Source organism: Dendrobates tinctorius, unplaced genomic scaffold, assembly GCF_039654945.1.
Source record: "Dendrobates tinctorius isolate UK_male_01 unplaced genomic scaffold, ASM3965494v1 ptg000203l, whole genome shotgun sequence".
NCBI classification, from domain to species: Eukaryota; Metazoa; Chordata; class Amphibia; order Anura; family Dendrobatidae; genus Dendrobates; species Dendrobates tinctorius.
In genome coordinates this window covers 694,104-715,681 of record NW_027361870.1, presented here as the reverse complement: position 1 = coordinate 715,681, position 21,578 = coordinate 694,104, and the positions used below count along the sequence as shown (strand labels likewise).

The following is a 21,578-nucleotide window of genomic DNA, read 5'->3' as shown; positions in this document are numbered from 1 at the left end:
TACTATTTTTTCACATACATTTTTAAACATGGATGTGTGAATGAGGCCTAATAGGGAGGTGCTGGACCTGAAGAGTCAGAGAGACTGTGAATTTAATGATCCCTGCATACACATATACATATATACTGCAACAACAGCACCTTAATAATAGCATTTTTTTTCATTTATTTTTGTTTCTATCCCTTCAGTCCTAATAATTCTAGTGAAACAAAGGCTTGTGTGTCTTAAGAAGTGTGCTCCTGCCTTGTGAGACATACAATCAATTAGCAACATCTTTTTTTCATTTCTTTTGCATATTTTTGTGAAGGTGTTTTATTTATTTTAAGTCAAAAGAAAATTGCCAACATTTCAGAAATGTAAATGTAACCGTCTATCTTAAAAGTTTAACTTTTTTTTGGCACAATTGTTTTATTAGTCCAATATTACTCATCTTTTCTGGGCAAATAATGTTTACCAGTTCTGGTGTTTTGCTGCCAATTGATTCACTACAATTTATTTATTTATTTAAATTTGAGATTTTGAATTTAAAAACAAATTGATCATCTCTGCTTTATTAGGTTTTTTGGTAATTTTTAGGGTTTGTAGTTTTTTCTGATCGTGGCTTATTGGCTGTTTATTCCATTAGGCTTCTGTACAGGACTTAAAAAATATCACAAAAATACTTCAAATAGATAACACCAAAAACGCTTGATAAAACACTGTGAAAACAACTCCAATTTGTTCCCACGGGGAGCACTACTGTCTTGTTAGGACTAGTAGCCATGTGCAGTTTCTTATGGTTTAATAACATGGGTTGAGCCGTGTGGTTTCGGGGAGATTTGCAGCTCGTCCATTATTTGTATGCCTCTTTTGATACAGCAGCGAGAGAATAAATGTTTGTACATCCTGATCAATATTTGCTTAGTGTAAATCTTTCAGATATTCTCATAGACGTAAGTCAGAATCATAAACGTAGCACTAACATGCCCCCTTGTGATTTTTTTTTTTTAGGCCCTGATCACTTCATGTTTTTGATGTACGTACAATACTGTGCAAAATATTTAGGCAGAAAACTTTTTACTGTGAAAACTTTTTCGACACTGAAAAAAAATGCTGCAAAGTAAGAATAATTCCATAAAAAGAAGTGTTCATAGATTATTTTTATTAATTAGCAAAATAATGATAAACCAAAGAGACCACCCTTTAGACTATGGTCCTCATTACAGAGGCCAAAAGAGTGAAAAAAGTATGTTTTAATTTTTTTTTTCTTTACAAGAATGAGTGACAAAAGCCGCTGTCTGGCGTCCATAAGAGGCATCTGCATGTATATTATACAGATGTCAAAAATGGAATGTGAACTGAGCCTTACAAATGACAGGTTTTTTTTATACTCTTTGACAAAGAGAATAAATCTAGACATACGGTAATAGAAGGGGGAGTCCAGCAGAAAAAAAATATGTTTTATTATGTTTAAAATGCTTACTATTATATTCTTATTTTAATAAATGTACCCCAATGTTCGGGTTGCAGTGTCTCTTTCAAAGCCCTCTCAACTCCAAATTTTTTGGGGGATTCAACACAGGAGAGCACTATCTGTGTTGGCACCTGATCAGTGCTGCATTTAAAGGACGGTGGCTGACAAGTCATTTTAAGAGCTAAACCTCTTTTTCTGATGGGCTGGCTTAGCTACTAAAATTATTTTCCAAGAAGACCATGGCCAGAAGGTATTCTAGAAGGTCCATAGTCATGGCTTAAAGACAGCAATTTTCAAGTTCAGGAAATTCTCCAAATTTTCAGTTTGGATTTTTTAGGCAGAAAATCTGCAGCCCAATAAAGCAAAGTGAATGAGATGTGAAAAAAAAAAAATCTCAATCACACAAGCAGAAATTGACATCTGGTGTTGATTTTGAAATCCGTGGAATTGTAATTTCTGTTGCAGGTTGCTGATTTTTCCCTTTGAGTGTAGAGGTGAAATCAAAATCAAAGCTCAAGATCAAAATCCGATTGTTGCAGATTTTGCTGCAAATCCTAAGTGAAATCTGCAATTCCAGCTGCAAAAAAATATATTCCAAGAGTTTAAAGTAAAATAAACAAAAAAAAAAATACACATTACAATTGTGCATAAGTTGAATGAATTTTTATGCTGGTTTTATGCTCACCTCCCTTACACACAGCCTTCTGTGATGACATCTCGCTCATGGGTTGCAAATGTGATGAAACTTTATCGCATGAAGTCAAGTGTGAGACCAGCTGGGGACCAAGATACATTCCCTGGGTGCGATCTAAAAAAAAAAAAAACTCTTCAAAAACATTTGGAAAACTCTTCCTATTCATTTTATGTGAAATTCACATTGCTATTGATATGGTTTTGATTTTTTTCCTTAATGGGGTTGTCCAATACCTATAATGCCTTTTAGAAATATTTATCTTTAACCCTTGAACACTTATGTAAGGTTAGTTGGTTTATCATACGATTTCTTACCATTCTCCCTATACAGCTATTCCTTATATCTGTTTGTTTTTTTTTGTCTTCACTTCTGGTGACGTCACAGGAAGCCAGCCCTGCAGTCACATCCCCGCAGCTTCTATCACCCTCCCTTAAACAGGACGCCATCAGGGGGCGGCGCTGCAGTCACTTACCCCTTCTTATTTCACTGCCATCCCCTAATGATGTCCTGTTCCAGGTGAAGTGGCTGCTGCCACATTTCTTTTGCCCACATCATCATCTTTGGGCGCTGCATCACTTCTGTCCCCCCGAAAAGCGAAAGGGTTAAATGTCCTAAGAAATTGGTGATAGAAATGTTGGGAGCTGCACTATGTAATGAGTTTTGTTGGCCAGACAGGATGCGGCAACCATCAATAACAGCCGCCCCAGTCCTTGTATGTGTTATCATCCAGCGATCCACACCCTGAATAATTCACAGATCACATTATCATGCAGCGATGACACTTATCTTTGCTTCATCTCTTCTGTTTCTTTGTCTGTGAATTTAAGCTGAAGTCGGTGAGGCGTGTAATGAATGCAGGGACGTAATATAACCTGAATAAATCTGTCTCTCCCAAATATCACGCCTGGCTCACGGATCTTCTTTTAATCTTTTTCCTGCACCCCATTAAGACACTAAAATAGAAATAAGTTGCTTACACAAAACTTAGGTGGGGTGGTCACACAGACGGTATCTTCCCATATTGGGGGAGAGCTGGGGAGGCTCCATGATGTTTGGTTATAGACCAATTGAAAAAAAAAACTTCTAATTTGTAAAACTAAGAATTGGAACTGGAATTGGAACCTATTTTAGTTAACAGGTATCAGAAGACTAAATTCTGATACTTTCTATCTTTTTCAATAAATGGTGTGGGAAATCATTCAATGTTTGCGCAACTTCACCCCTTCTAAAATGATACGCCCCGTCCACGCCCGTTTCACGCCCCTTGAATGGGCACCTGGGTGGCGGGACTTTATCTGATGATGAAGCATCTATGCACCACCCACCAGAAACCTCCCGGGAGAACTGCGTATAATAAGAGTGAAGCAGATGTATCCTGCATGGAGAGAACATCATTCACCTACTGTATGTGGACCTATTCTTCTCTTGAAATCACTGAAGCCATTGATATTTGATTCAGTGTGTTTTTTATTTCACAACCAGAGTAGTATCACTTATGTATTTTACCTGCTTGTATTAGGATATTTACCAGCGGCCGTCTTCATCTGTTCTCAGTGCCGCTCCGGTTCTGTCACTGTGATCTGCTGCATTGCTCCAGTGTTTGCTGGGCGAGCTGGAAGTCACTTCTCAATATAAGTCTATGAGAGCCAGAACAAGGCCAGAACGAGGATCTCATAAACTTACATTGAGAGCTGGTGACCCAGTCAGGAGCTTCAGTAACAACATGGTAGAACAGGAATGAAGCGGCGCCAGGAAGAGCTTAAGATGAGAGCTGGCAAGTATTTTACTATGGGCAGGAGACAGACAATAGTGATACCACTGCGGAGGTGAAATAAAAAAAAAATGCTGGAGTGGTGCCTTAATGAATATAGCAAGCAAAAGACCAAGTAGTCAAACACTGGTGTCCATAAATAATTGTCTCTAAACTCATGGGTGGTAGTATAAGAGCTGCACCTTGTCACAGAATAATAGATGTGCACTTATGCTGAACCTCATAGTAGGGGTCCTTGGCTATCTCTGTCCCAGGATTACCCCTGAAGGTGGAGATGCCTGGGCCTCATTCCTTCCTATGCTCTTAAATAACACTAGCCTGTGCAGTGTATGGGGAAATACAAAATAAGACAGAGAAGGCAAAACGGAAGCATAATCACACAGCACTCTGTCAGTGAAATGCACAGAGGAATATAAAGTGTACAACCCAAGAGGCAACAAAGTAAAATAAAAATACCTAGGGGAAAAGGAAAGGGATAACCAAACACAGCTTGCAACAACTTTAAAAATAACCACTAATAACCAGGACGTGTCCAACTCTTCTGACCAGGATAGAGAGCTTCAATAGGGAAAGAGCAAACACCTCCGGTTTTCCCTCAGGATATGACCACAGGTAATCTACAAACTAAAGGCCCGGTCTCACATAACGAGATCGTTAGCGAGATCGCTGAAGCGGCACCAATTTTGTGACGCAACAGCGACCTCGCCTACGTTTGACACGTAGTGGCGATCAGGCCCCCGCTACGATGTCGCTGATCATGCTCTAATGTCCTGGGCCATTTTTTGATCGCTGGTGTCCCGCTGGCCAGCACGCATCGCTGTGTTTGACACTAAGCGACCTCGTTAGCGACTCAGAAATCATGGACGCAGGCGGGAGTTGTCAGAATCGCTGCTGTGTGGCAGGGTGACAAGGTCCCAATGACCACCAAGGTCGTTATATGGATCGCTGGAGAGTTGCTGCATCGTTGGGTAAGTCTGCCTGTTTGACGGCCATGTAGCGATCATGTAGTGACGTACCAGCGATCCTTACCAGGTCGTATCGTTGTCGGGATCGCTGGAGCCGGTACCCTAAGGCCATGTGCACACGGTGCGGATTCTGCTGTGGAATTTTCCGCGCAGATTTTGCTAAATCTGCAGGTAAAATGACCTGCGTTTTACCTGCAGTTTTAGTGCAGTTTTTGTGCGGATTTCCCCTGCAGTTTTCACCTGTAGATTTCTATAATGGAGCAGATGAAAAACTGCTGCCGAACTGCACAAAAGAAGTGACATGCTGCAGTTTTAAATCTGCACCAAATTTGCGCGGAAAAATCTGCAGCATGTGCACAGCGTTTTTTGTTTTACATACACAGCCTTAAATGGTACTGTACATCACCTGCAGTCCTGCAGGGCCAAATCTGCTGCAGAACTGCACCAGAATCTGCACCGTGTGCACATACCCGTCCATGACAGATTAAACTCCTTCTAACCTGCCTAGGAGCTGCAGCTCTAGAAGTCCACGCTGAGTCACTCTGCTCTGACCATAGCTATCTATGGAGTCACAAAAAGGATTGTCTGAATCTGTGGAAATAACGCCGCCATGACAGATGGAGATGTTTGCGAAAACCTTCTTGTGGCACATCCACTTTAAGAAATTGGGACAAATAGCAAAGTTTTTTAAGACATTCTAGTATTAAGTTTCCGACCACTTGATCTCATTTGATAGGCAACCTGCAAATCATCTTATCTAAAAATGTTATTGTCTTAGGCCTCTTTCACACTTCCGTTTCTGACCATCAGTCAAAATCCGCCAGGTTTTGAAAAAAACGGATCCGCAATTTTTTTTTTGCGGATCCGTTTTTTTCCCCATTGAGTTGCATTACAGGCGGATCTTGACTGATGGTCATCCGTTGGATCCGTTTTTGTGAGGATCCGCCAAATTTTTTTCATCCGCCGGCATGCCTGGACGGACCATGCAACGTTTTTTTTGTGGTTGGATCCGCATTTTCCAGTGCGCATGCCTGGAGAAAGGAAGTCAGGGAGAAAATTAACCCTGAAATCCTTTCTGGCGGAGAAAAAAAAACTCTCTCTCTCGCCAGCGGTTCCTTTAAATTTCCTCATTCTGCGGATCCGTCAAAAAACGGATCCTGTGGCATCCGTTCACATCAGTTAGGAACGGATCCGCTTTCCGCCTTTTTGGCGGATTTTAACTGACACAAAAAACTAAAGTGTGAAAGAGGCCTTAGCCCTGAAAATCTTTCCAAATTGCCTGCGACTATTTGCCTCCCTGCTGTGTATCTTGCTGTTCACTGCTTGCTCTGTTGCCGGCTATAATCTGTCTCTAGCAGCAGAGACCCTGAGATGGATTATAGGACGGGGATCTTTATCTCTCTGCTCCTGTTCTCCTGTCTGTCAAACTGTATACAACCTAAGGGCAGTTTCACACGTCCAGATAATTCCGGTACCGGAAAAAACGGTACCGGATCTATCCGTGTCTGTGTGCATACGGGTGACATCCGTGTGCTATCGGTATGTCCATGTGTACCGTCCGTGTGCTGTCCGTGTGTCCGTGTTTTTGAAAAATTATTTTCAATGTTAACCCTTTGAGTTTTAAAAACGCACACGGATCACACACGGACAGCACATGGACAGCATCCATGTGCGGTACTTGTTTACACGGACCCATTGACTTGTATGGGTTCGTGTGATCCGTGCTGTTGCACAAAAACGGACATGTCAGCGTGTTTTGCACACGGACACACGGTCTGTGAAAACACGCTGACATCTGCATAGACACATTCATTAGAACGTGTCTACGTGTGTCAGTGTCTACGTGTGTCAGTGTCTTCGGTACGTGAGAAAACTGTCACTACACGTACCGGAGACACTGACGTGTGAAACTGCCCTAACAGTGTATACAGGCGTAACAGAGACCTCCTTTACAAGCACCCATACAACATAGGACGAACCTGCCAATATATGACTTTTTTGGCAGCCAGCCTAATGTGTATGGGGACCATCGACAGATGATGGTCGGGGGAGATAAAAATCTGGAATGTCCAGTTTCAGACGGCCAATCCTTTTGTTTTCCCACAGATAATCCGCCACCAGAGATGTCTGAAAGTCAGAGCGTCGAGTCAGATGACTGCCGGCTGAACGATGGTTCAGCTGAGAGCTGTTTAAGGTGTATGGAGGGGGCTTTAGTTCCAGACAGACAAGCCACTGGACAGAGGCAAGAGCAATGCATGGTGAGAGGTGAGGGAGGAGAAGTTCCTGCACCTATGGTGAAGGCAGAATGCTGATTAAGAGGAACCATATGTAACAGCATGAGGATCTGGACAGTCCCGTAGATATTAAGGCCCCGTTACACGCATCAATGTCCCAGCGATCCCACCAATGATCCGACGTGGATGGGATCGCTGGGACATAGTTAGCTGATCGCTGGTGAGCTGTCACATACACAGACCCTCCAGCGATCAGGACCAGCGAGCAAGCTGGTCTCCAATGTAAACAGCAGGTATCTAAGAGCCGCGCGGCTCTTAGATACCTGCTGTTTACATTGGAAACCAGCGCCCAGCGTTGCTGATCGCTGGTCTCTCGCTGCCACACACAGTGATGCACGCTGGCCAGCGGGAGACCAACGATCAAAAAACGGCCCAGGACGTTCGAGCGCGATCAGCGATACCCGGCAGGGGGGGCGGTCGCTGATACATGTCACACACACAGCGATATCACTGGCGAGATCGCTGTGGCGTCACAAAATCAGCGCTCTCGCTGGCAATCTCGCTGTGTGTGACGGGGCCTTTAGTCTGGTGTGTGCACTAAAAGCAGTTTTAGCTTGTAAAGACGCAAAACCATGTGTTTTTTTTTTAAATGTTTTGTGTGAAAGGACAGCTACATATCCTATGATCTTCCACTGTTTATAAATTTAATGGTCAAACTTGTAGACATCCTCAGAGTGCCCAGAAGATACCACGAGGTCCTGTGGGTCATACAGCATCCAGCCTGAGTTTACTTCTGTCAATCATCTTCTGGAGGACAGAACATGCAGGACTTCTTTTAGGAGTGGATTGTGTGAGCGAGTTATTATTGCACAAGGAGGCTTCCTTGGTTAACAAGCAGGTCCGACACCTTGGGTTATTTTATATTCAAATTCACCAACTTAATTGATGCAATTTATTTGAAAGATATTCCTGGGCTTGGACGTTTGTTTTGGAAGCCATCACACCATGCAATATATCAAGCTAATTGCCCAACGTGCTTATCTCTGAGCAGCCATAGTTCAGAAAATCCATAAAGCCGGCACCTTGTGATAGGACTCATGTGTGAGCTATGCTGCCGATCATCACACCCTGGGATTTATGGTATTTTTTGTGTCTGTGCTGTATGGGAGTTGTACCTGGTTCACCTGAGATGGTTAGGCGTGTAAAAGCAAAACTAAAAGCTCTTTGCTAATTCCCTAATTGAGTATTAGGCAGGTAATCTGGATCCACCTATTATAATCACTACTTAAGTGTTTTCTTCTATATACCAGTGCATTGTGCTGTCAAGTATGGAGTATTACACCTGCTGTGTTAGATTTATTGGTTCTCTCAATCCCGACCTGTATTTGTATATTCAAAACGTCAAAAAATTTCCTAAAATTATAAAATAATTCATGTTTATCATTTCAACACATTTTCTAAAATCAATAGTATGAACAAACATATGAAACTATGTAATAGATGTTATCAGAAAAGTTTGTTCTTTCTCCCCCTATGAGCCACTTCTTGACCTCTCACTTGACTCATCATTCACTCTGAAATGCTGCGAAAATCCATCTTGATCAGTACAAGACAGATTACCAGCTCACTGAGGGATCAGATTACAGCGTCCTATTAAAGTCTATGGAAAGAATAGAGGGGGTGAGGAGCAGAATGAGAAGTAGGACATTGCTATTGATTTCTGGTACGCGTTTTATCTTACCCCAGAGCTGGATTGATAGTTACACTGCTCACTGCTCAGTATAATTTCCACCTTCCTGCTTCCGTTTTTTGAGAGTGTGTTACATAAAGTTAAAACTGCAAGAATCCATCATGTCTGTGTGTATTGTGTATGGGAGACATAACAGGAGTTAGTCTTCACCCAGTAGCTCAGAGGCAACTGAAAATTATGTTCTTGGGAACAAAGTTTCAATAGAAAAAAAAAGAAGTAGAAAACGTAGTTACTAGCGCTAAAAATCTGAAGCAGCGTACATGAACCGGACTTCTAGCCAGTGACATGCATCGGCCCCAGGCAAAAAGCATTTAAATTGGCTGAGCATGAACATAATGCTGATAAAACTGAATCCCGTACTAGGAAAGCGAGCCCCGTCCATCCTGTAGGCGCCAGGCTGCTGTAGGCCTAGGGTCTACTAGATGTCAGCACCTGGCAAAGGTGGCGCAATAATGTCTATGCATTGTGCTGCCTCTGGAGACCCGTGCTGTGTGTTAAGGTATTGGAAGTGAAGCTGGTTGGATGCAGTGAAGAGCAGGAGGCAGAGAAGGGGCTAACAGAATTTACTTTAACCCCTTCACACCCAAGGGTGGTTTGCACGTTCATGACCGGGCCAATTTTTACAATTCTGACCACTGTACCTTTATGAGGTCATAACTCTGGAACGCTTCCATGGATCCCGGTGATTCTGACAATGTTTTCTCATGACATATTGTACTTCATGTTAGTGGTAAAATTTCATTCAAATAACTTGTGTTTATTTGTGAGAAAAACGGAAATTTGGCAAAAATTTTGAAAATTTCGCAATTTTCCAAATTTGAATTTTTATGCCCTTAAATCACAGAGATATAGCACACAAAAAACTGAATAAGTAACATTTCCCACATGTTTACTTTACATCAGCACAATTTTGAAACCAAAATTTTTTTTTGTTAGGAAGTTATAAGGGTTAAAAGTTGACCAGCGATTTCTCATTTTTGCAACACCATTTTATTTTTACGGACCACATCACATTTGAAGCCATTTTGAGGGGTCTATATGATAGAAAATACCCAAAAGTGACACCATTCTAAAAACTGCACCCCTTAAGGTGCTCAAAACCACATTCAAGAAGTTTATTAACCCTTTAGGTGCGTCACAGGAATTTTTTGAATATTTAAAAAAAAATGAACATTTAACTTTTTTTCACAAAAAAAATAATTCAGGTTCAATTTTTTTTAATTTACCAAGGGTAACAGGAGAAATTGGACTGCAACAGTTATTGTGCAATTTGTCCTGAGTACGCCGATACCTGATATGTGGGGGGGAACCACTGTTTCGGCGCATGGCAGACCTCAGCAGGGAAAGAGCGCCATTTGACTTTTTCAATGCAAAATTGGCTGGAATTCAGATCGGACGCCATGTCGTGTTTGGAGAGCCCCTGATGTACCTAAACAGTGGAAACCCCCCAAGTGACCCCATTTTGGAAACTAGACCCCCCAAGGAACTTATCTAGATATGTGGTGAGAACTTTGAACCCACAAGGGCTTCACAGAAGTTTATAACGTACAGCGGTACAATTAAAAAATCATATTTTTTCCACAAAAATGATCTTTTCACCCCCAATTTTTATTTTTCCAAGGGTAATAGGTCCCTAAAAGTTATTGTGCAATTTGTCCTGAGTACACTGATACCCCATATGTGGGTGTAAATGACTATTTGGGCGCATGGCAGAGCTCGGAAGGGAAGCAGCGCCATTTGACGTTTTTGGCTGGAATTGAGATCGGACACCATGTCGCGTTTGGAAAGCCCCTGATGTACCAAAACAGTAGAAACACCCCACAAATGACACCATTTTGGAAACTAGACCCCCCCAAGGAACTTACCTAGATGTGTGGTGAGAACTTTGAACCCACAAGGGCTTCACAGAAGTTTATAACATACAGCCGTACAATTAAAAAAATCATATTTTTTCCACAAAAATGATCTTTTCACCCTCAATTCTTATTTTTCCAAGGGTAACAGGACCCTAAAAGATATTGTGCAATTTGTCCTGAGTGCGCTGATACCCCACATGTGGGGGTAAACCACTATTTGGGCGCATGGCAGAGCTCGGAAGGGAAGCAGCACCATTTGACGTTTTTGGCTGGAATTGAGATCGGACACCATGTCGCGTTTGGAAAGCCCCTGATGTACCAAAACAGTAGAAACACCCCATAAATGACACCATTTTGGAAACTAGACCCCCCAAGGAACTTATCTAGATGTGTGGTGAGCACTTTGAACCCCCCAGTGCTTCACAGAAGTTTATAACGCCCGTGCGTGAAAATACAAAAATCGTATTTTTTCCACAAACATGATCTTTTAGTCACCAATTTTTTTCATTTTCCCAAGGGTACAAGGAGAAATTGGACCCCAAAAGTTGTTGTCCAATTTGTCCTGAGTATGCTGATACCTCATATGTGGGAGAAAACTACTGTATGGGCACACGTCGGGGCTCGGAAGGGAAGTATTGACGTTTTGGAATGCAGACTTTGATGGAATGGTCTGCGGGTGTCATGTTGCCTTTGGAGAGCCCCTAATGTACCTAAACAGTGGAAACCCCCCACAAATGACCCCATTTTGGAAACTAGACCCCCTAAGGAACTTATCTAGATGTGTGGTGAGAACTTTGAACCCCCAAGGGATTCACAGAAGTATATAATGCTCAGGCATGAAAATAAAAAAATCGTATTTTTTCCACAAACATGATCAATTAGTCTCCAATTTTTTTATTTTCCCAAGGGTAACAGGAGAAATTGGACCCCAAAAGTTGTTGTCCAATTTGTCCTGAGTACACTGATACCTCATATGTGGGAGAAAACTACTGTATGGGCACACGTCGGGGCTCGGAAGGTAAGTAGTGACGTTTTGGAATGCAGACTTTGATGGATTGGTCTGCGGGTGTCATGTGCGTTTGGAGAGCACCTGATGTACCTAAACTATTGAAACTCCCCACAATGACCCCATTTTGGAAACTAGACCCCCCCACAGAACTTATCTAGATGTGTGGTGAGCACTTTGAACCCCCCAAGTGCTTCACAGAAGTTTATAACGCCTGGGCGTGAAAATAAAAAAATCATTTTTTTCTACAAAAATGATATTTTTGCCTCCAATTTTTTATTTTCCTAAGGGTAACAGGAGAAATTGGACCCCAAAAGTTGTTTTGCAATTTGTCCTGAGTACGCTGATACCCCATATGTGGGGGTAAAACACTGTTTGGGCGCATGGCAGAGCTTGGAAGGGAAGGAGCACCATTTGACTTTTTCAACGCAGAATTGGCTGGAATTGAGATCAGACACCATGTTGCATTTGGAGAGCCCCTGATGTGCCCAAACAGTGGAAACCCCCCAATTATAATTCCAACCCGAACCCCAACACACCCCTAACCCTAATCTTAGCCCTAGCCCTAACCCTAGCACTAACCCTAACCCTAGCCCTAACCCTAACCCTAGCCCTAATGGGAAAATGGAAATAAATACTTTTTTTAAATTTTATTATTTTTCACTAACTAAGGGGGTGATAACGGGGGGTTTGATTTACTATTTATGGCGGTTTTTATGTTTGGCGGCTGTCGCACGCTAAAAGACGCTTTTTATTGTAAAAATAGTTTTTGCATCACCACATATTGAGAGCTATAATTTTTCCGTATTTTGACCCACCGAGTCATGTGAGGTCTTATTCTTTGCGGGACGAGTTGACGTTTTTATCGGTACCATTTTTGGGCACATGACATTTTTTGATCGCTTTTTATTCCGATTTTTGGGACGCAGAATGAACAAAAACCAGCGTTTCATGAATTTCTTTTGGGAGGGTACGTTTACACCGTTCCGCGTGCGGTAAAATTGATAAAGCGCTTTTATTCTTCGCGTCGGTACGGTTACAGCGATACCTCATTTAGGTCTTTTTTTATGTTTTGTCGGTTTTTTGCAATGAAAAGAATTTTATATAAAAAATAATTATTTTTGCATCGCTTTATTCTGCGAGCTATAACTTTTTTATTTTTTTGCGAATGATGCTGTATGGCAGCTCGTTTTTTGCGGGACAAGATGACGTTTTCAGCGGTACCATGCATATTTATATGCGTCTTTTTGATCGCGCGTTATTGCACTTTTTGTTCAGTGGTATGATAATAAATCATTATTTTTTGCTTCGTTTTTTATTTTTTAAGGGGTTCGCTAAAGGGGTTAACTAATGGGACAGTTTTATAGGGCGGGTCACTACGGACGCGGCGATACCAAATATGTGTACTTTTATTGTTTTTTTTTATTTTCAAAAAATGAATTTATTGGGGAATATTTTATTAGCGATTTTTTTTTTTTTTTTTTTAAATTATTTTTACACTTTTTTTTATTTTCTTTTTACTTTATTACATAGTCCCAGGTGGGACATCACTGTCCTGTGACAGATCGCTGATCTGTCACATCACAGATCACTGTGACAGATCAGCAATCTGTCACAGGCAGTTCTGCAGACTTCCTCATGCCTGCGCTTTGCAGGCAGTGAGGAAGTCAGCTCCCTACAGGCCCCCGCCGCCATCTTGGATCCGGGAGCCTGTAGGGAAAGAGTCCCCCGCAGCAGCGCTGCACATTGCGCTGCCGTGGGGGGCTCAGGGAAGCACGGAGGGAGCCCCCTCCCTGCCGAAGCTTCCCTTTAACTCCCGGTACACCGCGATCATGTTTGATCGCGGTGTACAAGGGGTTAACGTGTTGGGGGCGGTCCGTGACCGCCCCTGACACATTGTGCCGGGTGTCAGCTGTAATAATCATCTGACATCCGGCCGCGATCAGCGGCGCTCACCACGTGGGCGCCGCTGATCGCATTAGACGTACTATCTCGTCCTTGGGAATTAAGTCCCAGGGCACATGGACGGGATAGTACGTCTAATGGCAGAAAGGGGTTAAACAGGTTATTGGCGTACAAGGGATACTTCGCACAGGGAGATGAATTCAACGTCAAAATGGTGCAGGAACACTGAGCGCAACAACAGAATTTGCACAAAAACAATATTTGGGGGAAGGGGTGTACGAAAGAGGTAACTTATCGCTTGAAGTTCTTGTTGGGAAGAGGCTGGAATATCTCCCACCGGCGTCGTAGTCTGTGGACAATGTCTCTGGCTCTGTGCGGAGGAACGAAATGCACTGTCTCTCGACCGTGCCGATGTATCCGGGCTTGCTTGGCTTGAGTACGTTGGTATGTGGGAACAGTCTCTTTTATTGATTCCTCTGGGATGTCGCTAAACACGAGCAGCATGCAGGCTCGCAGACCACGGCAGTGTGCGAACCTCTAATGGGCTCGCTATGATCAGAGCGAGTAGAATTATCTATCACTGTGAGCGATACGTACCAGACCGGTACGGGAACATCCGGGGGCAGCTCAGTCAGAACGCTCTCCGATGGAAAGTCATTCTGCAGGGTACTAGAGTATGCGGCATTCGCAGTCGGAACAGTGAGGAGGGAGTCAACCTTCACCTTGTTCTTGTGTCGTCTTCCTGCCAAATCTCCCTGTTCCCGCGCTCAGTCCCTTTTATTTCCCCCATGCTCTCCACTCGGATAAGTTGTCCCCCGGCAACAGTGGTGACAGTCCCAATAGTTCTGGCCCTAAAGTGCATAGAGAACCGCTGACTGTTCAGGCTCATCTTCTTACACTGTGTGCTGGGGTGAAGAGAGCTCGGTTTCTCAGATTAGGTAAGTATAGGCTTTATTTTTGTGGGAGGGGACATGAAGGAGACATTATTAGTCTTGGAGGGCCATTTACTTTCTAATGAGAGCACTGAGAAGGAATTATTATTGGGTTAGGGGGTGTAATACTTGCTATTCCCTGGGTGCTGGGAACCAATCTACACCATTGTCATTATGTAATTCTTGATTTGTAGCTAAATTTGAGTATGTCAAGAGGCTGTCTGTATGGCTCAGCAATGTAGCAGAGTTGAGTATGTTCGCTGGCGGACACAGACAGAAAAGTGCCCCTGTGCAAGAACAATAAATGGGTCCTTTGCCCTAAAAATGTTAAATTGCACCTGCTTTGGAGGTAGAAATGGGTCCTCTTACCTCTTGGGCCCTGTGCGGCCTTGCAGGTTGCACCAATGATATGTCCGCCCCTAAATATGTGCCAGTGTGCGCGAGACAGATGCTGGGGAGCGTGACCACAGAGGTATGAGCCAGGTTACTATGTTAGCGGGCAGAGGTACAGAAGGATTCAGTTGGAGTACTAGACAAGTGGGTGATCCAGTGCCGGAGCCGGGGACAGTAAGTAACACGGTGGCTCTAGAGACCCTGTTATCTTCCTCTTTGAAGAGACTACTCACACTAATTGATTGGGTGAACGCTCTTACCACAAGGCAATGTTCACACAATCATATTTTTAGTTTGAGTGCTGTCCGTGGAAAAAAGTCACAGCACTTTGACAGATGTTATACGGGATGTTCATATTACCTTTTTTTTAACACAAACCAAATGTTTGCTCATAAAAATCACAGATACACAGGTCTATTTCAGATAAGATCCACCTATTCGAGTCTATGGGTGCGCAAAAAAAAAATCAGTTCCCGTTCAGATCAGCCGGGCAGTATCCTGAATTTATGGAAACTTTGCAATTATTAACAGAGAGAGCTTTATTATAGTGCTTTGAAGAAACCACTATCTTGTAATCCGAACGCTGCTAACTTATTCTTATTATTCAGTTGATTTCCGCAATTAATACAGCCCGAACCGCTACACGCACAGACTCCGTTGAGGTGTCGTTTCGAAGCCAGCGTCCACGAGTGGTGTTCTAATTATTTTTCCTGTCGATCGGATTTGTAGTTTTTGCGCAATTTGCATTTGAAAAATTTTTTTCCCGTCATTGGAATGCATTGTCTCAATGCTTTTCAATGGGAAAATGTTGCCACAGTCAAAACGTGCCCTGTGGCGATAGAAATGGCAGTTAAGCTCATTGATATGCGCAGGCACACCCAGTTACTATGCCAACGCCTACGAACTTTACATGACCCCCCAAGACACAGTTTCTGGCAGAAAATTTCAGCTCTTAAAGCGAAACCCACGGCACAAATTCAAATCTAGCTTCATCACATGACGCATGCCCCTGAGAGAGAATGTGCGCCAAAGTGGATTTAGAAGCCCAGTGGGCAAAACTAGCTCTTAAAGGGCCGACGCGCCAAATCGAAAGCTGAGTGACCCCAGGCTCCAAATCGGAGGCTGAGCCACCCCGGCCTCCAAATCGGAGGCTGATCGACACTGGCCTACAAATCGGAGGCTGAGCCACCCTGGCCTCCAAATCGGACCCAGAGTGGCCCCGCCCACCAAATCGGACCCTAAGGGGCCCCACCCACAAAATCGGACCCAGAGTGGCCCCACCCACCAAATCAGACCCTGAGGCCAAAGTGGCCCCTGAGAGGCACCCACACTTAAAATGGATCCTGAGTTGAAAGTCTTGCAGGGGCAGCAGGCAAGTCTCTCTTAAAGGGGGAGCCCGGGCACCATTTCAAACCACTATCTGTACTTCCTTCAGGAAATGCACATCTAGTTATTATTCAGTTGATTTTCCGCAATTAATGCGGCCCGAACCGCTACACGCACAGACTCCGTTGAGGTGTCGTTTCGAAGCCAGCGTCCACGAGTGGTGTGCTAAGTAATTTTCGTGTCGATCGGATTTGTATTTTTTGTGCAATTTGCGCTTGAAAAAACATTTTCCTCAATGTAATTCAATGGGAAAATGTTGTCACAGGGTAAACATGCCCTGAGGCAATTCAAAAGGCAGTTAAGCTCATTGATATGCGCAGGCACACCCAGTTACTATGCCAACGCCTACGAACTTTACATGACCCCCCAGGACACAGTTTCTGCCAGATAATTTCTGCTCTTAAAGCGAAACCCACAGCACAAATGCAAATCTAGCTTCATCACATGACGCATGCCCCTGAGAGAGAATGTGCGCCAAAGTGGATTTAGAAGCCCAGTGAGCCAAACTGGCTCTTAAAGGGCCGACGCGTCAAAGTGATTCTTTAAGGGGCACTGAAATGAGTCTTAAAGGGCCGGCGCGCCAAATCGAAAGCTGAGTGACCCCAGGCTCCAAATCGGAGGCTGAGCCACCCAGGCCTCCAAATTGGAGGCTGATCGACCCTGGCCTACAAATCGGAGGCTGAGCCACCCTGGCCTCCAAATCGGACCCAGAGTGGCCCCGCCCACCAAATCGGACCCAGAGTGGCTCCCCCACCAAATCGGACCCAGAGTGGCCCCCGCCCACAAAATCAGACCCTAAGGGGCCCCACCTCCCAAATTGGACCCTGAGGGGCCCCGCCCACCAAATTGGACCCTGAGGGGCCTCGCCCACCAAATCTTACCCAGAGTGGCCCCGCCCACCAAATTGGACCCAGAGGGGCTCCGCCCACAAAATCTGACCCTACGGGGCCCTGGCCACAAAATCAGACCCTGAGGTGCCCCAACCACAAAATCGGACCCTGAGGGGCCTCACCCACAAAATCAGACCCTGAGGGTCCCCAGCCACAAAATCGGACCCTGAGGGGCCACACCCACAAAATCGGACCATGAGGGATCCCGGCCACCAATTCAAGCCCTGAGGAGCCCAGGCCACCGAATTGGGTCCTGAGGGGCCCCACCCACCAAATCAGATCCTGAGGCCAAAGTGGCCCCTGAGAGGCACCCACAGTTAAAACGGATCCTGAGTTGAAAGTCTTGCAGGGGCAGCAGGCAAGTCGCTCTTAAAGGGGCAGCCCGGGCACCATTTCAAAGCACTATCTGTACTTCCTTCAGGAAATACACATCTAGTTCTTCTTTTTCTGCTTCTTCTTATTATTATTATTCAGTTGATTTTTCGCAATTAATGCGGCCCAAACCGCTACACGCACAGACTCCGTTAAGGTGTCGTTTCGAAGCCAGCGTCCACGAGTGGTGTGCTAAGTAATTTTCGTGTAGATCGGATTTGTATTTTTTGTGCAATTTGCGCTTGAAAAAACATTTTCCTCAATGCATTTCAATGGGAAAATGTTGTCACAGGGTAAACATGCCCTGAGGTGATTCAAATGGCAGTTAAGCTCATTGATATGCGCAGGCACACCCAGCTACTATGCCAACGCCTACGAACTTTACATGACCCCCCCAGGACACAGTTTCTGCCAGATAATTTCTGCTCTTAAAGCGAAACCCACAGCACAAATGAAAATCTAGCTTCATCACATGACGCATGCCCCTGAGACAGAATGTGCGCCAAAGTGGATTTAGAAGCCCAGTGAGCCAAACTGGCTCTTAAAGGGCTGATGCGCCAAAGTGATTCTTAAAGGGGCACTGAAATGAGTCTTAAAGGGCCGGCGCGCCAAATCGAAAGCTGAGTGACTCCAGGCTCCAAATTGGAGGCTGAGCCACCCAGGCCTCCAAATCGGAGGCTGATCGACCCTGGCCTACAAATCGGAGGCTGAGCCACCCCGCCCACCAAATTGGACCCAGAGAGGCCCCGCCCACCAAATTGGACCAAGAGTGGCCCCGCCCACCAAATTAGACCCAGAGTGGCCCCACCCACCAAATCGGACCCTGAGGGGCCCCGCTCACCAAATCGGACCCTGAGGGGCCCTGCCCACCAAATCGGACCCTGAGGGGCCCCGCCCACCAAATCGGACCCTGAGGCACCCCGCCCACCAAATCGGACCCAGAGTGGCCTCGGCCACAAAATCGGACCTTGAGGGGCCCTAACCACAAAATTGGGCCCTAAGGGGCCCCACCCACAAAATCGGACCCTGAGATGCCCCGGCCACAAAATTGGATCCTGAGGGGCCCCACTCACAAAATTGGATCCTGAGGGGCCCCGGCCACAAAATCGGACCCTGAGGGGCCCCACCCACAAAATCAGACCCTGAGGGGCCCCACCCACAAAATCAGACCCTGAGGGGCCCCACCCACAAAATCGGACCCTGAGGGGCCCCACCCACAAAATCGGACCCTGAGGGGCCCCACCCACAAAATCGGACCCTGAGGGGCCCCACCCACAAAATCGGACCCTGAGGGGCCCCATCCACAAAATCGGACCCTGAGGGTTCCCGGCCACCAATTCAAGCCCTGAGGAGCCCAGGCCACCAAATCGGATCCTGAGGGGCCCCACCCACCAAATCAGACCCTGAGGCCAAAGTGGCCCCTGAGAGGCACCCACAGTTAAAACGGATCCTGAGTTGAAAGTCTTGCAGGGGCAGGAGGCAAGTCTCTCTTAAAGGGGCAGCCCGGGCACCATTTCAAAGCACTATCTGTACTTCCTTCAGGAAATACACATCTAGTTTGTTCTTGTAAATGTGTAACAATGGAGGCACTACAGGTGCCATACTCCTGCCATAAACGTGACAATACAGATGAAAAATTATGCTTTTTTTCTGAATGAAATTTGGATGATTTTTTTAAGATGCTCTTGTGAATTTAGCTTTTCAGTTTAAGTCCCTTCCTATTGTTTTGGGGGTCAGGGACTTTTCTTTACTATATTTAGTAGTTAGTGTTCCCCGTAGAATACAGTACACTGGTATTGTGAATAAACAATGTTGAGAATGGATGTGTATAGATACATTCACATGAACGCTGAATATATAGAGGCTTCTATTTAGATTCTGTGGTATATAGAAATATTTATTATGAGGGTATATACGGTAGTATATTATATACTCACATGGGGCTGATACCAAGCAGATTTCTTCTATCTGGATTTTCTGATCAGCAAATCTAATGAATTTTACAATGCCAGAATTGTGGATTAGACTTTACAAAATCTGCAGTATAAATTGACATCTGCAGCAGATTTATAATCCAATGCATGTCAGTTTATACTTCAATGCAAAGTAACAGCATTTCTGCACACAAGGTCTCCACATATATTGTGGAAAAATCAGCATTATATGACTGAATCTAAAAATGAAAACCAGAAAATCACACTGTGTGATTTTTACATGATTAATTAGCATTTTATTGCATGAAATAAGTATTTGATCACCTACCAACCAGCAAGAATTCTGGCTTTCACAGATCTGTTAGTTTTACTTTAAGGCTGGAGTCACACTGGCGAGGAATACGGGAGAGTGAGAGGCGCAAAAAGCACGCATTAGACACGGACCAATGATTCTCTATGGGGTCACTCGCACCAGGCGTATATTTCTCCTCAGTATCCTACGCTCCGTGCCAATCGCAGCATGCTGCGATTGTCAGCGTACTACGCCCGTAGTACGCCAATGCAAGTCTATGGGTGCGCAAAAAATACGGATTACACACGGACCACACATGTGACTTGTGAGAAATACGCACCAGGTGTCTTTTAGAAACCCTGTCATAGGGCTCCATTATATGTCCATTTTGCAAGCCTGCGAGAAAATCTCGCCATACGGATTACATACGGATGCTGACATGCTCAAAATACGTGACCACACCTTGATTACGGATGACATACGGAGCACTATTTAGGGGTCTGTCATCCGTATTACGCATGTAAAATACTGACCGTATTTTGCGCTGGTTAGTGTGACTCCAGCCTAAGAAGCCTCCTTCTCTGCACTCATTACCTGTATTAATTGCACCTGTTTGAACTTGTTACCTGTATAAGACACCTGTCCACACACTCCATCAATCACACTTCAACCTCTCCACCATGGCCAAGACCAAAGAGTTTTCTAAGGACACTAGGGACAAAATTGTAGACCTGCACAAGGCTGTAATGGGCTACAGGACAATAGGCAAGAAGCTTGGTGAGAAGGCAACAACTGTTGGTACAATTATTAGAAAATGGAGAACACAAAATGACTGTCAATCTTTCTTGGTCTGAGGCTCCATGCAAGATATTGCCTCGTGGGGTAAGGATGATTTTGAGAAAGGTAAGAAATCAGCTCAGAACTACACGGGAGGATGTGATCAATGACCTGAAGAGAGCAGGGACCACAGTCTCAAAAAATACCGTTAGTAACATACTACGCCTTCATGGACTAAAATCCTGCAAGGCATGCAAGATCCCCCTACTCACGTCAGCACATGTCCAGGTCCAATTGAATCATCCAGAGGAGGCATCCAGAGGAGGCATTGGAGAAGGTCATGTGGTCAGATGAAATCAAAATAGAACTTTTTGGAATTAACTCCACTCGCCATGTTTGGAGGAAGAAGAAGGATGAGTGCAACCAGAAAAATACCATTCCCACCATGAAGCATGGTGGGGAAAACATCATACTTTGGGGTGCTTTTCTGCAAAGGGGTAAGGACAACTGCACCGTATTGAAGGGAGGATGGATGAGGTCATGTATCATGAAATTTGGGCCAACAGCCTCCTTCCCTCAGTAAGAACATTAAAGGTGAGCCATGGCTGGGTCTTCCAGCATGACAATGACCCGAAACACACAGCCAGGGCAACTAAGGAGTGGCTTCATAAAAAGCATTTTAAGGTCCTGGAATGGCTTAGCCAGTCTCCAGACCTGAACCCAATAGAAAATCTTCAGAAGGAGATGAAACTTAATGTTGCTTAGAGACTGCCCTGAAACCTGAAAGATCAGAAGAGGATCTGTATGGAGGAGTGGACCAAAATCCCAGCTGCAGTGTGTGCAAACTTGGCAAAGAACTACAAGAAAAGTCTGACCTCTCTAATTGCAAACAAAGCTTTCTATACCAAATATTAAGTTCTGTTTTTCTATTGTATCAAATATTTATTTCATGCAATAACATGCAAATT

At 44.5% G+C, this 21,578-nt stretch overlaps 1 long non-coding RNA gene across 2 annotated transcripts; it reads right to left on the bottom strand.

Annotated features, from left to right (window-relative positions):
• Positions 1-1,126: 1,126 nt before the first annotated feature.
• On the bottom strand, positions 1,127-3,609 carry LOC141057200 (uncharacterized). Of its 2 annotated transcripts, none has more exons than XR_012221997.1 (3): positions 2,620-3,609; positions 2,139-2,261; positions 1,127-2,030 (listed from the first exon to the last, which is right to left on the bottom strand). It is a non-coding gene; the product is annotated as an uncharacterized lncRNA (long non-coding RNA). The 2 variants fall into 2 exon arrangements; XR_012221998.1 differs by lacking the exon at positions 2,620-3,609 and adding an exon at positions 2,462-2,607.
• Between the last annotated feature and the right edge of the window lie 17,969 nt (positions 3,610-21,578).